This window comes from Athene cunicularia (assembly GCF_003259725.1).
Source record: "Athene cunicularia isolate RWA chromosome 4 unlocalized genomic scaffold, athCun1 chr4_part1, whole genome shotgun sequence".
NCBI lineage: Eukaryota > Metazoa > Chordata > Aves > Strigiformes > Strigidae > Athene > Athene cunicularia.
Genome location: NW_020799098.1, coordinates 14,360,985 through 14,374,665, shown reverse-complemented (window position 1 = coordinate 14,374,665; position 13,681 = coordinate 14,360,985). Strand labels below are relative to the sequence as shown.

The 13,681-nt window shown below is 36.6% G+C and overlaps 1 long non-coding RNA gene across 1 annotated transcript; it reads left to right on the top strand.

Moving 5' to 3' along the window:
• Positions 1 to 1,051: 1,051 nt before the first annotated feature.
• LOC113479045 lies at positions 1,052 to 2,468 on the top strand. Its single transcript, XR_003398189.1, has 3 exons — positions 1,052 to 1,109; positions 2,189 to 2,315; positions 2,399 to 2,468. It is a non-coding gene; the product is annotated as an uncharacterized LOC113479045 (long non-coding RNA).
• The last annotated feature ends 11,213 nt before the right edge of the window (positions 2,469 to 13,681 follow it).

Genomic DNA, 13,681 nt, shown 5'->3' with positions numbered 1-13,681 from the left:
CAAACCTCTACTGAAATAAAATAATGCATATTCAGTAGATTAAATGTAATTATGTTTACACATACCAGTTGAAGCTCTAATCTCTAACTGACCATTTTACATCTAGATCATGGACAATTTAATACAAACTATTTTCTGTAATCAGGTGATTGATATAAACTAAGGAGGGGTAAAATGATTTTGCTTAGTCATTTCCACAGATAAATTCATCTGTAAAGGCTTTGTCCTACAATAGGATTTTGTGTTCAAATGGAGAAAACATGCCAGTAGGTGCTGGATGTTAGTTTGTAGAATAGCTGCCTTTCATGCATATTTTGTCTCTTAATAACCGCCACTCCTGAAAAGCATTACAAATTTTTTTTCAATTTACTTGAAAAGTTCATGTCATTAGTGTACTCCATCAGCACATGAGTCATAATAAATCATACCACAGTATGCATTTTCAGCCATATCTTTAAGACTACCTGTAATTGGGTCTAGAGCAATGCAACCTAGTAACAAAGCTAATTGCATCCATTCCGTGGAGGACCCATAAACTAAGTTGCTTTAAAAAAAATACACACAAAAAAAGCAAACCCTAAAAGTACATGAAAAGAACCTAACAGATTATACCACTGAGCAGGATGGAAAGCATGACCCAGGAACTACATAGAAGCCAATACCAGTGAAAAATTCTGTGCAGAACACCCATTTTGTTCTATTTTTCCCCCCTTTGAGCCTCTGAAGCATCTCAGAAGGCAGCTCTCCCATGCTGACTGGACACTAAAAAAACTTATTAAGACATAAGATATGGAGAAGATATTTGTCACACATTCTTCTCTTCTGGGAGGCTTGACACACAATTTTCTAGGCATGGCATTCAGAGGGTAGTTTCTACTGGCATTAAAAAGAAAATTCAGATTATTGATTAATGCTCTGTTCTTTCTTCACAGTGAGACTTCTTGAGTTGACTGACTCTCTTGCTCCTTTTCAATGCCACAAAGACACACTGCATCTGACCATGACAATTACACTGACACAGGGCTGCAGTCTCCTCTTATATAAATATACTTTTATAACAACAGAGGAATGAATACAACTCAAGGAGCTCATGAAGAGCAAAGTCACAGGTATCCTGTAATAATACTGCCATCACTGTCAATAAAACTAGCCTTAACTATATCTTGAGCAAACAGAAGGATTTATTGCTTTTACTAGTTAATGTCTGAAGATGTTCCCATGTTCATATTTTCTTAGAAAATTAATTGTTCACCTGAACACTTTTTACTTATCAATCTCCATTTTAAAATATCCTACAATTATTTTTAGAAGTGCTGACCTTTCATAAACATAGGAAAAAAAAAAGGCAGCTCTGAAACAGAAGAAAAACTCTTCACTTAGTGGCAGTTTTGATGCATTTTCCTCTCAAAAATAAGCCAATAAAAATAAACAGAGCAGACACTCACATAGTCACTAGAGCACTGGTGATATAAGCCTAGATCATGCCTGCTATCTTTTCTACATACTTTTCCTGAAGCAAAGGTTAAGAGCAAAAAAGATTATGATGGCATGTGCACCTAATTTAAGATTACTATGGTGCCTGAGGGAAAAAGAGGTACAGCCTGGGACCTAGAGCTACTATTTCAAAAACTAGATTCCTTGGATAATCTCCAGCATTGATCACAGCCATTGGAAATTCATTTCAGTGAGAAAACTAGTATTCTGAAAACTGTCCTAAGAACAGGTTTGTTCCAATTACATAATTAATAGGAAGAAATTGAAAAAAATAATCTCAACGTTCTCAAAACACTCCGGAAATGGGAAATTATTTCGTTTTGACAATGTCAAAAACATTTCATGCTGATTTCATTGTTAATTTATATTAAGCTGTGTTGCATTCATTTGTACATCATAGATAAGCAAAGGAAATGGTTTAACTGAAATATTTTAACCATATTAAAATAATAGTAAATTATACTTTCTTGAAATGGAAACAGGTGATAAACAAAAATTAAATCCTTCAGTGGTCCCAAATCACAGTAATCAGATTTTTTTTTTAATTGAGAAATTCACAGAAGGGTACTAAGCGACCAGATCCTCTCTCTCCCACAAACACAAAGCCAGTTTCTGACCTGCTTTACTGTATTCATTGCTTGTAAAGATTATTTTATTACCTCCCTATGAGCTAAATTGTTCCTGTTTGGCACAGAGTACTGGAAAAATCAATGCCGACCCATACTACCATGGAAGGAGTAACAGGAAACCCTGGGGTTTCTCAGAACTCCCTGACTGTCCTGGGAGATATGTCAGACAACTTAAGGCACCCTTTTAGTGAGGTACAGTATATTCACCACTATTAATCTTACTGTGCTGGTAACAATAAAGCTCAATAACGACTTTTATGGCTGATTATTTTTAGAAATTGAAATGGAGGAAGGAATGGGAATGAGCACTGTAATACCCTGCCTGAAAAACAGAGGAAGGCCCAGTACTTACTAAAAGGAAGACTCTGAAAAATCAAGATGTCCCTAATAAGCTTTCTCCACAAAAAGAAAAAAAGATGCAGTAGGAGTAGCTATGTAAGTATTTGTTTTAAGAGAGAGAAAAAAAGTAGTTTGATACAAATGGAGTCTGCATGATACTTAATGCAGTATGTGAGCCCACAGGATGACATACAGCTTGCGCTGCCTTTGCAAGCAAATAGAGAACAAACCACATACATAGAATTAGAGAAAAGAAAGAGGAAGGAAGAAAATACTCATGCCTCATTTAATTTGAGTAGAGAAACTCTCTGTAAGCCTCACACATCTCAGGTGTATACAACTCTAGGGTCTCATGAATCATCACTACTAAGCAAATAGTATTCAACTATACAATAGGAATCGATGCGCAATCTACAGTTTACTTTTTCCTTCTGATACACTGCTCAAAAATTTAGCTCATCATATTCATTTAATGTTGCTGTTAGGGGTTTTCATTATTTCATAAGTGCCTGAAAGTCACTTAAAAAGCAAACAGATTGCTCTTTGTTCATGTGACAGTTATTCATTCAGTCACCAGGTGAGATACTGGAAAATAAATACTTATAGTTTGGTTTTGAATGCTGGATTGCACAAACCATGTAAGGTCCCTCTTGGGAGAAGGATGATGGTGCGCTGGTTTCTCTGTGATTAGTCATTCTGTACCATTGAACCTTTTTCATAAGGAGGGTGGTATAAGACATATAGCTACATAAAAACATTCATAATTCTGAATTTAAAAAATCAAATTAGCCTCCCTACGCTCATGCCCTACCTTGGCCTTTTGCCAGGATGTTTATGAATTTCATAGAATAAAAAATAAAGAAACAACTATAAAATTTGTACTAAAAACGGTGTTAAAGCTGGTAAGTGTATTTCACTAATATAGTGCAATTTGTAGCACTTAGTAGTAGACAGCACTGACAGAGACTTTTGGACCAAGGGAATGCCAGCCAACCCTGATTACCTTGGCAAGCTGCTGCAGATAAACTGGTTTACATGGTCCTGGAATGAACTCAGGGAAATAAAGTTCCAAAGACAGTTTAAGAGGAAATGGACAGTTTTAATGGCAAAGACCATTATCCAACTAGTGAATGAAAATGGTGGTTGTGTTGCTGTCCTACAGTCATGCAAGTGCAATTCCCATAAGACAGATATTCATAGTCCATCTGACTCCAGTACTGATCTAAAGCCTATAGGAAACCGGCCAGAATATTCATTGCCTTCCATTTATGCCTCTGCAAAGAGTATAAAATGTTGTCAATGTTGGTCATGATTCAAAAAAAGGCAAGGCTGAGTACGAATATTACCCCTAACCCCAGAGTTGAGGGAAACTGAAGAGGCTATACTGGGAAGTTGTTTTCCTGTTCTCCATGCCCTTGGAATCTATAAAAGAAGCTACTTTGCAGAGCTCACAAGGGGAATGTCACAAAGTTTTGCCAATGTTGTATATTTAACTTAGAGAAAGCAAAAATCCCTGGTTTACAGTCAAAGGAAGAAAAATCAATAGAAGTCGGTTTGGCAACTCTTCATGTTTTGCCCCCAGAAAAAAAATATTGGTTAAAATGTAAATATTAACACCTTTTCTTTTTCTATTTTTCCTTTTTCTATTCAAATTTCACTCAAATCTGTAGATCATTTTACATTATTTCATACAAAAAGCCAGAAGTGCAATTAAAGAATGAAATCTTGAAGTTACTCATATATTATAAAACTATCCCCAAGCAATCATAGTGAAATGCCAACATTTTCTGCATACACTGACTACACATGCAAATCTCAGTTGTTTATCCCTGTAATGCCATGTTTTATTCTTTGAGTGCATAGTTATAGTGCAAGAAGACAAAGAAAGATATCATGGCAATTCCATCAAAATTAACATGGAAAATAGTGACAGGCTATACTGAACAACCCAAATTCATCCACAGTGTGAGTCTAACAATGTCAGTGGAATTAAATCAGAAAATAATTTGGGCAGGGACATCCGTAAACAGATACACCACTGGATTGTTTCATTGAGCAATTTTTTTTCATTATGCAAGAAACCTAGATTGAAATCTAGTGAAACTGTATAGTCTAATCTGACTCAATGCAAGCTGGAAAGTTCACTGTATAATCAACACTCCTTAGAAATGTTGCATTATCTTTGCTTAAGGTGTACAGGAAATGATAAATGTCCACGTATCCTGACGTGCACCTATCTGTAAGTTTACATGAAAGGCGAGTCGAACAAACCTCTTCCTGGGACTTGCATGAATTACCAGTGAAAACCTTAAAGTAATTGCAGATGGGAAGGTGAGGCCACAGAGGTTTTAATTCACTCATGTACCCTGAAGCAGCCTCCTTATTTGTTAGAAACTTGGTTGCTGCATAATGCTGGCTGGGGAGGTGAAAAAAAAAAAAAAAAAAAAAGGAGAAATAGAACAGGAATGAACAAGTTGTGCTGTGGTAGCTGAGTAACAGCAGGTGTTTATCACAGAACACCTGAAAAGAATGTTACTTTTTAGATATACTGATTATTTTAGACATTTTGTGCAAAAGTTTTACAATAAAACAAAGCAACAATGTCTGATAACTTCAAAATTAGGTAAGGAACGTGATTAAATCTTTGATTCAGTGATTTTGGGACTACAATTTAAATATGTTTATGACATAAAGTCACAGGCCTGTACAATGGTTTTCAGCACTCACGAACAATTCCCATCATGTTGCTAGCACACCCTAATTCTGGCCAGCAAGGTTATATCCATATGACTGCAGCCAACAGACTTTTTTATTTTTCTACAGAACTTGAAGTGGAAAGACAGAAGAGAATTTCTGTGCAATGTATTTATCCATTAGGCAGTTATGTTGAAAACCTTCTATTTCTCTCATTTTTTTTGTTGTAGTAAAAGTAACACAAACTATTATCTAAAAGAAAAGCCCTCAGCTTCAAGAAGGGATAATAATGAACAAAAATCAGGTAGCAAGTTGCCAAATAAGTTCTGATTTCCTAGTAGTGGGTTTTCTTCTGAAGTAGAAAGAAGAAAAATGTTTTTTTTTTCTTATAACAAAGTTTATGCATCAACCAGTAATTTTTCTCATTGTAATAATTTTTGGCCCAGTTCTGGCATCCTCAATCCCTGTTAGCTGCACTATACAAGAACATCCTTCGTTACCAGGGAGCTATTTGTATGGGGATTTACAGGTCAGACTTTTCAAATAGAATAATTTCTTTGTTTACATTAAACCAATGTGATGTCTGTGGCCAGATTCTCATCTGGCATGAATTAGGATAGTATCACGAAGTTACACCATTTTAAACAGTTGCTTTAAAAGTACAAATACAGGTGATCTGATGATTGGCCTGAGATGTTCCAGCCATTCTTCTGTTTCTTGCCCAGCCACTTAAAAGAAGCTGAAATGGGCTAAAAAACAACCATACAGGAACAGCCAATCACAAGTGACAGCCTCATATTTCAAGTCCATTCCCTCAGCTCCCAAGTACTCACACCTTATATTATTTCTCATAAGTTCCCATCTTCAAAAATAATTAGATATTTTTGACCCCTATTATTCCAGGCTTTTCTTTCTCTGATGGTTACAAACTTCTTACTTAGAGACTAAATGGCCATTCACAGCCATCCAGACCCATTAGTCTTAATGCCAAAATTTGCCCTTTAACTTCAGTAATTCTCCTCCCTTCCTGCCTTTACCTTCTCTTCTAATCCTGAAATATTTACTGTCATATCCCTTTTCACCCTTAATTTTGCTGTCAAATGAGGCAATCTGTTAGTTCTTTCTCATAAAATTATCTTCATAGACCATCTCCATACATGTTCTGGATTGTATTCACTTCATTGCCCAAACATTGCTCCATAGCTGAGATGTGGATTGGCATAAGCAATGCCTACACTGTTTCATAAAATATATATATAACATAAATGCGTACTCATTTATGTATGTACCTATATGCCTTTCGATTAGAAATATTTTTAGTCAGCTTACAAGCAAAACATTAAACTGCAAAATCCAAATTCTCATACAATGCAAGCTCTTTACTTTGTCCTATTCTTTTTTGATTATTTTGGGACAAACATTTTGCAAATCCAAAAGATTCCCTGGACACTTCTTAACAGTGCGTTTAATTAGCCAGCTGAGCTTTTCTTCAGAAGGTATTACTAGAGCCAGGTATCTAGTCTTAACAAAATATTGAAGAATTGGGCATTTGATTACATAATTAAATGCACCACAATTAAATCAGATGGGAAGAAAAACAACAAAAGGATGAAAATACTTGCACTTCAGGGAAAACCTTAACTGCTTGCTATTAAGAAGAAATTTCTATTTTAAGTGTATTACTTCCCTAATGTTCACTCCAGTATTTCTTTTACATTCCAGTCCATCATTTGAAGAAGTGGCTGCAAAAGAACAGAAATTTCAAATAAGGGGCCAGTTCAGTAACAGACTATTGCCATGTGTCAGAATTCTTCACAGACATCACTGTGAGACTGAAATAATCAAATTTTATTGAAAATACAAGAAACATGGTTGAGGTTTTCTGAGATATTTTTAACTGACTCAAAGTCCACTCATAACTGAAGTGCCATAATTTAGGAACCTCTGAACTACCCATTTGATGTGATGTGTTGATAATTATCTTCCTAATTTAACAGTCTCCCACTCTCTCTTTCTCTTTGCATCCTTTCTTGTTTATGCATGTGGCAATAAGGAGATTCTGAATCAAACCCTGACCCTTGCTCAAATCTGACTCACAAAGGAATACAAACAAACATTTTCAAACACAGATTCACAATAATGATGTCTGAAACCACTACTACAACAGGAACCGGTACATATAATGAGATTATTTTTATACATACTGCCATTAAGAATATTTAGTTAATATTTTAGAAACATGAATGATTGACTATATTATCTACATTTTACAGGCAGCTCAGACAGGATGTAAAAGTACTCTTGGATCACACTGGAAGACATTGTCAGGACCACATGAAAGCTAGCAGGCTGGACTAGGATACAACTACATGATCCAGGGTAGCGTCTAAGTGCTGCCCAAGATAGCAATCCTACTTTAGATGGGCAAACATTGTCCCCTGCTAAGATCAACTCGTTAAAAGGAGGACGTGACATGCAGCACAGTGACAGAGAGCTGTGGCTGGCACCAGTGTCTGCATCTCTGCAAGGAGCTTTGCAAACTTACCTCCTGCCTGAAGGACTGTCTTTGCTCTATGTGACGAGCCATGCAATCCTCTTTGATGATTTCTCAAGAAAGATGAAGCCTCCTTTCTGCCTAGGTCTCATCCTCATTAAAAATGCTATTACAACCTGCTTCAAATACTGATGTGGAAGGTGCCCTTTCACTTGCTTTTGCTTCTCAATGCAATGAATAAGTTAATAAGTTTCCTCAAGTAGTGCAAACTGCTTTACCCTTGCCCTTCACTTCTGTGTTGTTAGGTGAGAAAAGCTCAAGAGTATTCTGCCTTCTCATTTACTTTGATTATTTACAGGCTTACTCTTACCTTCACTGCTATAATTGCTTATGAGTTACACAAAATCAGTCACTTGTTTTTATTCATACTGAATAGCCCCATAGACTACAGTGAAGGCACACTGAGTGCAGCATACTTCGGTTTATGACACCCATGAATCTCACCAGACTGAAGAACTTTAACAGGGGAAGTAATTCAGAGAGTAACTTCCCCTGTCTGTGCAAAATAAGACATGGCTTCTACCTCACCCTTCCTCAGACTCTGTCTCTAAAGTTAAACCATTTCAAAATGGTTCTCAATGTGTCAGGATGATGTGTTGATTCCCAATAAGTTGAAAGATTCAAGTACAAGAATACCATAAATGTCAACAAATATATGCACCTTCTCTTCTAAATGTAATTTTTAAAATATATGTACCTAGAAAGAAACAACTATTTGTAAGCAGAGACCTTAAATCCGAGGCTATTCAGATTTCAGATTACCAGAAATCCAACTGAAAGCCAAGATCCAGAGTCTACCCCCTAGTTCTGGCATAGGTATGAAAGCTGGCCAAGCTTTGTTACTGTGCAAAAAAAATTTAAAATACAAATAAACAAAAAAAGCCCACAAACAAACAAAAAAACCTCCCACAAAACTGTACTGAGAACTATTCAGGAAAACCCATCAGAACCCAATCAAATCCTTGAACTGTAACCTCAGTTCAGCCTTCTATTAGAAGCCCATACACAACACATCTTAAAATTAACCTGAAATCTGCATTCCAAAACCTTAATATTTTCAGTTTATCACATTTCTTTCTCCCATTCTTCTATTTTAAATGTGACCAACAAAGTGTTTATTTGAAGAGGGATGCACTTATACTGAGAATGTAAACTGCAGTGAACCACAGACAATAACACCGGTGAAAATTATTGCATGAAATTGTAGTCACTTTATAGCAGCCAAAAAAATCCTCTCCAGGTTCTAAACTTTTCTTAGATGAGCCTGTAAAATTTCTACCTACAAAATTGTGATGTCAAACCTGTTAGATATGGAAGTAGCCAGATAACTATAATTCAGCATGGTCATGACAGAGAAAGAGGGCTCTTTCTGGTCCTCTGATACCCTAATCTACTGTCTCAAGTATCAAACCAGAAGAAAAAGCCACACCAAAGTGACAGCAGCAGCAGTCATAGAAGCATAGCCTGCTAAAGCAATATTCCACAATAGGCACAACCCAACCATTTCTCTACCCCTCCTACCTTGAATTGTGCCTTGATGCACAATCTGCTCTTTTTTCAGCTCTGCTGCACAGCCAACAAAAGGCATATTGCTTGTGTTATTAACAAGACTGAAAATAAGCACTGAGTCTGTGAAAAATGTATACATTCCCGGGATAAGTACTTATTGACACCCTAATGTGTTGGCTGTCTCCTTTATTTCATGAGCTCTAAGGAGCTTTATTATCAGGGAGTCACCTCGTTCTCTCAGAACAAAAGAAATTCAGGTGTGGGGTAAATTGTATATATTCTTTAATGTACTACAGAAAAACTATGCTTATATTGTCTTCTGGTTTTGCTGCTGAGAGATTCTTCTCCACAAGCAGTTGGATTTTTTTCCTCATTACTCTTTTAATCTTTGCTCAGCTGCCACCATGGCATTTGGGACTGCTCAATACAGTTTTTAAAGCACTGCATCTGATATTTATGAACCTATAAACTGGTGCTGCTTGTTTGAAGCAGCTCAGGCTGTTGGCAGAGCTTCTTGTCAGTTTTGATTGCAAACAAGTTCTGACTGTATTTCAGGTTCATTCAGAGTGAAACCTTGAAAAATCCAGTAAGAGCCACTAAACAACTTCAGGCATGTCTATATTATCTGCCTTGGATGTCCTGAATACCTTACATGTATCCCTTTCTTCCAAAATCATTAACAAATAGCCACTATGGTATCAAATTAATTTTCCCAAGGAAACCTTATTTCCTTGTCCTAAGTTTGCTGACACATACATTGACCGGGGAAGAATGAAGACTAAAAGGTGTACAGTACACATTTCACATTGATTCAACTCCATGTGGTATGCAGACTAGATAATTTCAATAATGGCTTAGCAGCTATTTAAACTTTTAGCATCATCACTGCAACCACTCTATAATGGCTGTAGTCCAGCTCTTGTTCACTCCAAAGATCTTCTAAGCTAAAGAGGGGCAGAAGTCTGGAAAACATTATAATTTTCTACCTGCTTTCCTACTACCTGCTTTCCTGCTGTCTCCTCCTTCTCCATCATTGGTGCATCATCATCCTGGTGTGATGGAAGCAGTAACATTGCACATCTTTCTGCTTATTTTTCCACTGTTTTAAAGACTCTTTTCACATTGTACAGTGGAAAAACTTCCAGACTGCAGAGCACCACAGCCTATGCTTTATGAGTCTTGGTGCCACAGTATAGACTGAAGAGTTTCATCAATATCTCATCATTTAGATGATGCTCCTCAGAATTTTATTTTGCAAATACAGGTTCACACAGCTCTACTTGCCAAGGCAAGTATAAATAAGCTCCTCTTATTAAAGTACTTATATGTCCTCCATCACCACAGACCACTGTATGAGTAAAATAAATCATACCAAGGAATGTTCTTGACATGAAAATGCCATTTTCCATGCCATTCAAACCATCTCCAGCATGGTTTTACTGGGGTCAATTAGCAGTCTCTCAAGTGATTCTCCACAAAGGCTGGGTGTTAACAAAAGCCAAGGATCTTTTCCAACAGGCAGTTTGTAACTCTGTTTAAGAGAGAAAGAATTTAACCTTAAGATCATGGGCAGATGGTATCACTTGGTGTCAAGGCTAAAAATATTCCCTGACATTGTTTAATTTTCTAGTAAAAATGTAGTTAACAATCTCTACTGCTTAATCTACAGAGCTTCAGTTTAAGGTGGGAGGATGAGAATAAATATTGTTACAAATTATGCTTGGAGAAGGCACAAGAATAATGCTTACTTTTTCAATAGCATATAGGTGTGCAATTCTCGCAACTTCAAAGATTGAGGTAGATCTAACTTTATTCACCAAGGACATCCACTGTCAGAAAGGGCTTTGTAGCTACTGTAGATTAGAATCCAAGCAAATGGAACCGATTTACTTTTTGTGGACAAAGCCTGCATCTAGGATTAATGCCAAAACTGACCCTATAGTTCTGCCACCACAAAGACACAGTAAACGTGACACTTAAGCAACTTCAGATATCCCATGTTAAGACAGCTATTTAAAGTACATAAAGTTTCCCTTTAGCATAGGCCTTCTCTACTAATGATGAAGACAGCCTTGGTGACTATTTTGGTGTATATACCTTAATGTTAGAAAATTAAAATCACATTAATCACATTTAATCCATCTGTGAGACTAAAACCACACCTGAACAAAGAGCGTACAGGAGGCAATATGTCTTGAGAAAGTTAGATATAGACTTTTGGCTTAACATTTCACAAGAACTTGAAGCAAGAACTTGGGGAATTCACAATATAAGTTGTAATCATTTCACTAACAGTTTTTCACAATTTCTATACTTTTTTCCTTCTAATGGTAAATTTTAGGGGCAATTTTTTTCATTATCATAGACTTAGTGACCTCCAGACAAATCACATTCATTTTATAAAATTCTTATCAGTTTCTTTTATTCCTCACAACCAAAGGTAAACGTGTAACTGTCGTTAAAGGTTAAGAAGTCAGAAGGATTTATCACTGAAATGACACTGATAAGATCTGCTAAGGAACATCTGCTCTAAGAAATTTATTACTGCAATACTTCCTAAGCACTCTCTTGATTATCTTGCAAAGGTCTGCATACTAACAAATCTGATGAATATCAGTTTACAGTGGATATATACTTACTTCATAACACATCAAAAAGCATAAATGCATGAAAATTTCAGGCACAGTTTATCATGGGAAACCTTAATTATAAAAGATTAGTTCCAGTGCCAAATGCTTTGTCATATTCTCCATCCCAGGTCTATATTTCCTGTACTCAATCTTGAAGCAAACAGTGCAAGCAAATTGTTTGCTCAAATACATCTTGGATCCCCAAACAAATGAGAATGAATGTCTTGTTTTCCTTTGGTGAACAGCGTCATTCTTTGCAATGGAGGGATATAAATATATATACATCAAATTATATAACATGTCACAGAGCAGACAGCCACAAGATTAATTTGTCTTTTTTAAAGGCACAGGCTGAGCATAGATGTTGAGAAAATGAAACCAGTACTGCTGTTAGAATGTACAGCATGAGTCTTTTGACCTGGAGATAAAGGAAGACAAAGCAACAAAGGCATGTCACTCTAAAGGATACCAAACCAGAGAAAGCTGAATGCACTGGTTTTGTGTACACGCTTTCTGAAAAGACAAAAATATTTCCTTTAGATTCCATCCTCTTTATCAATATTGCTTTATTCCCAGAAAGCAGTACTATAGGTCACTTACAGAGAAATCACTCATTATTAATGGAAAAACAAATCAACAACATATTTACTTGGCTAATGCCAAGTGACTTCCCTGGGTCACATTATACAGGAAAACTTTTAAAAATCATTTATTTGACTGATCATATTATGATCTGAACTGTTAGCTACGCTGAGCTGGAGATCTTGTTCTAATGTCAGGGCTTTAAAGGTACCGTTCAAATGTGCCCACATGTGGAAGGAAGGAACCACTCTGCTGCAAAGCAGCTGTAAGTACAGCAGATGGAGGGTGTCTCAGGAAAATACAAATACTCTCAGCATAATCTCCTAGAAACTCTGCTGCAAATTCTGCTTGTCACCCTGCTGTAAGAAGGGACAACCCATCAGCTAGCAGACCTCCTGCTGGCTTTCTGAGTTGACATGGCAGAAAGCTGAGATTTTTCTTGGGCATTTGAGTGAACTTAGAACTGTCATGTTATGGGAGAGTGAAGGGGGTATTTCATGGTTTATAGTCTGTTCAAGCACAATTTACCACAGGAAATATGACCACAGTAAACACATTCACCTTTGCTTCTTGCAGCTCTCAAAACCAGATTTTTATAAAGACAGAAAGTTACTTCCATACATGCACAGGCACATGCATGCACACATTACGTATGCAAATATGATTTTACTAGCGATCTGCTAATTGCAATCACTCTTAAAAGGAGGAGGTAGAAAAATGAAGGTATATGCATCCTTACCTAGAGAAACAGGGTTTCTCTGGTCAGGAGAGGGAGATATCTTTCAATTGGATCCACTTTCCTTTTATTTTTCATATTCCCTGTTAATATTCATATTCCCTTTTTTCTCCTCTTTCCATTTCATCTTGTCTTGTCTCATCTCTTGTCATTTCCCTTTTCTTCCCCCTTTACTCTCTGCTTTTCCTCTCTCCAGACATGGTAGTCTAAAAGATAATCTTTCATCTTTTACTTCTTATGTATGCATGGATGATAATGCAGCCATACCAACACAGTCGAAGCAAGGCTAAGCAATATCAATTCCTGCTACTTCTGTGCTTGTCATGTGAAACAAAGAGAACTGAAAAAATGGTCATAGACACCATAGCTATGAATGCTGGAACATCTCCCTCCCTTAGTGTTTCTGGGGACATTTCTTCAGGGTCTACTCAGTCACATTCTTTTTTTCCTATTTCATTCAGTTACTTTGCTAGTATTTGTGAACTACTCTTTATCCTCCATTGCCTTTATCTCT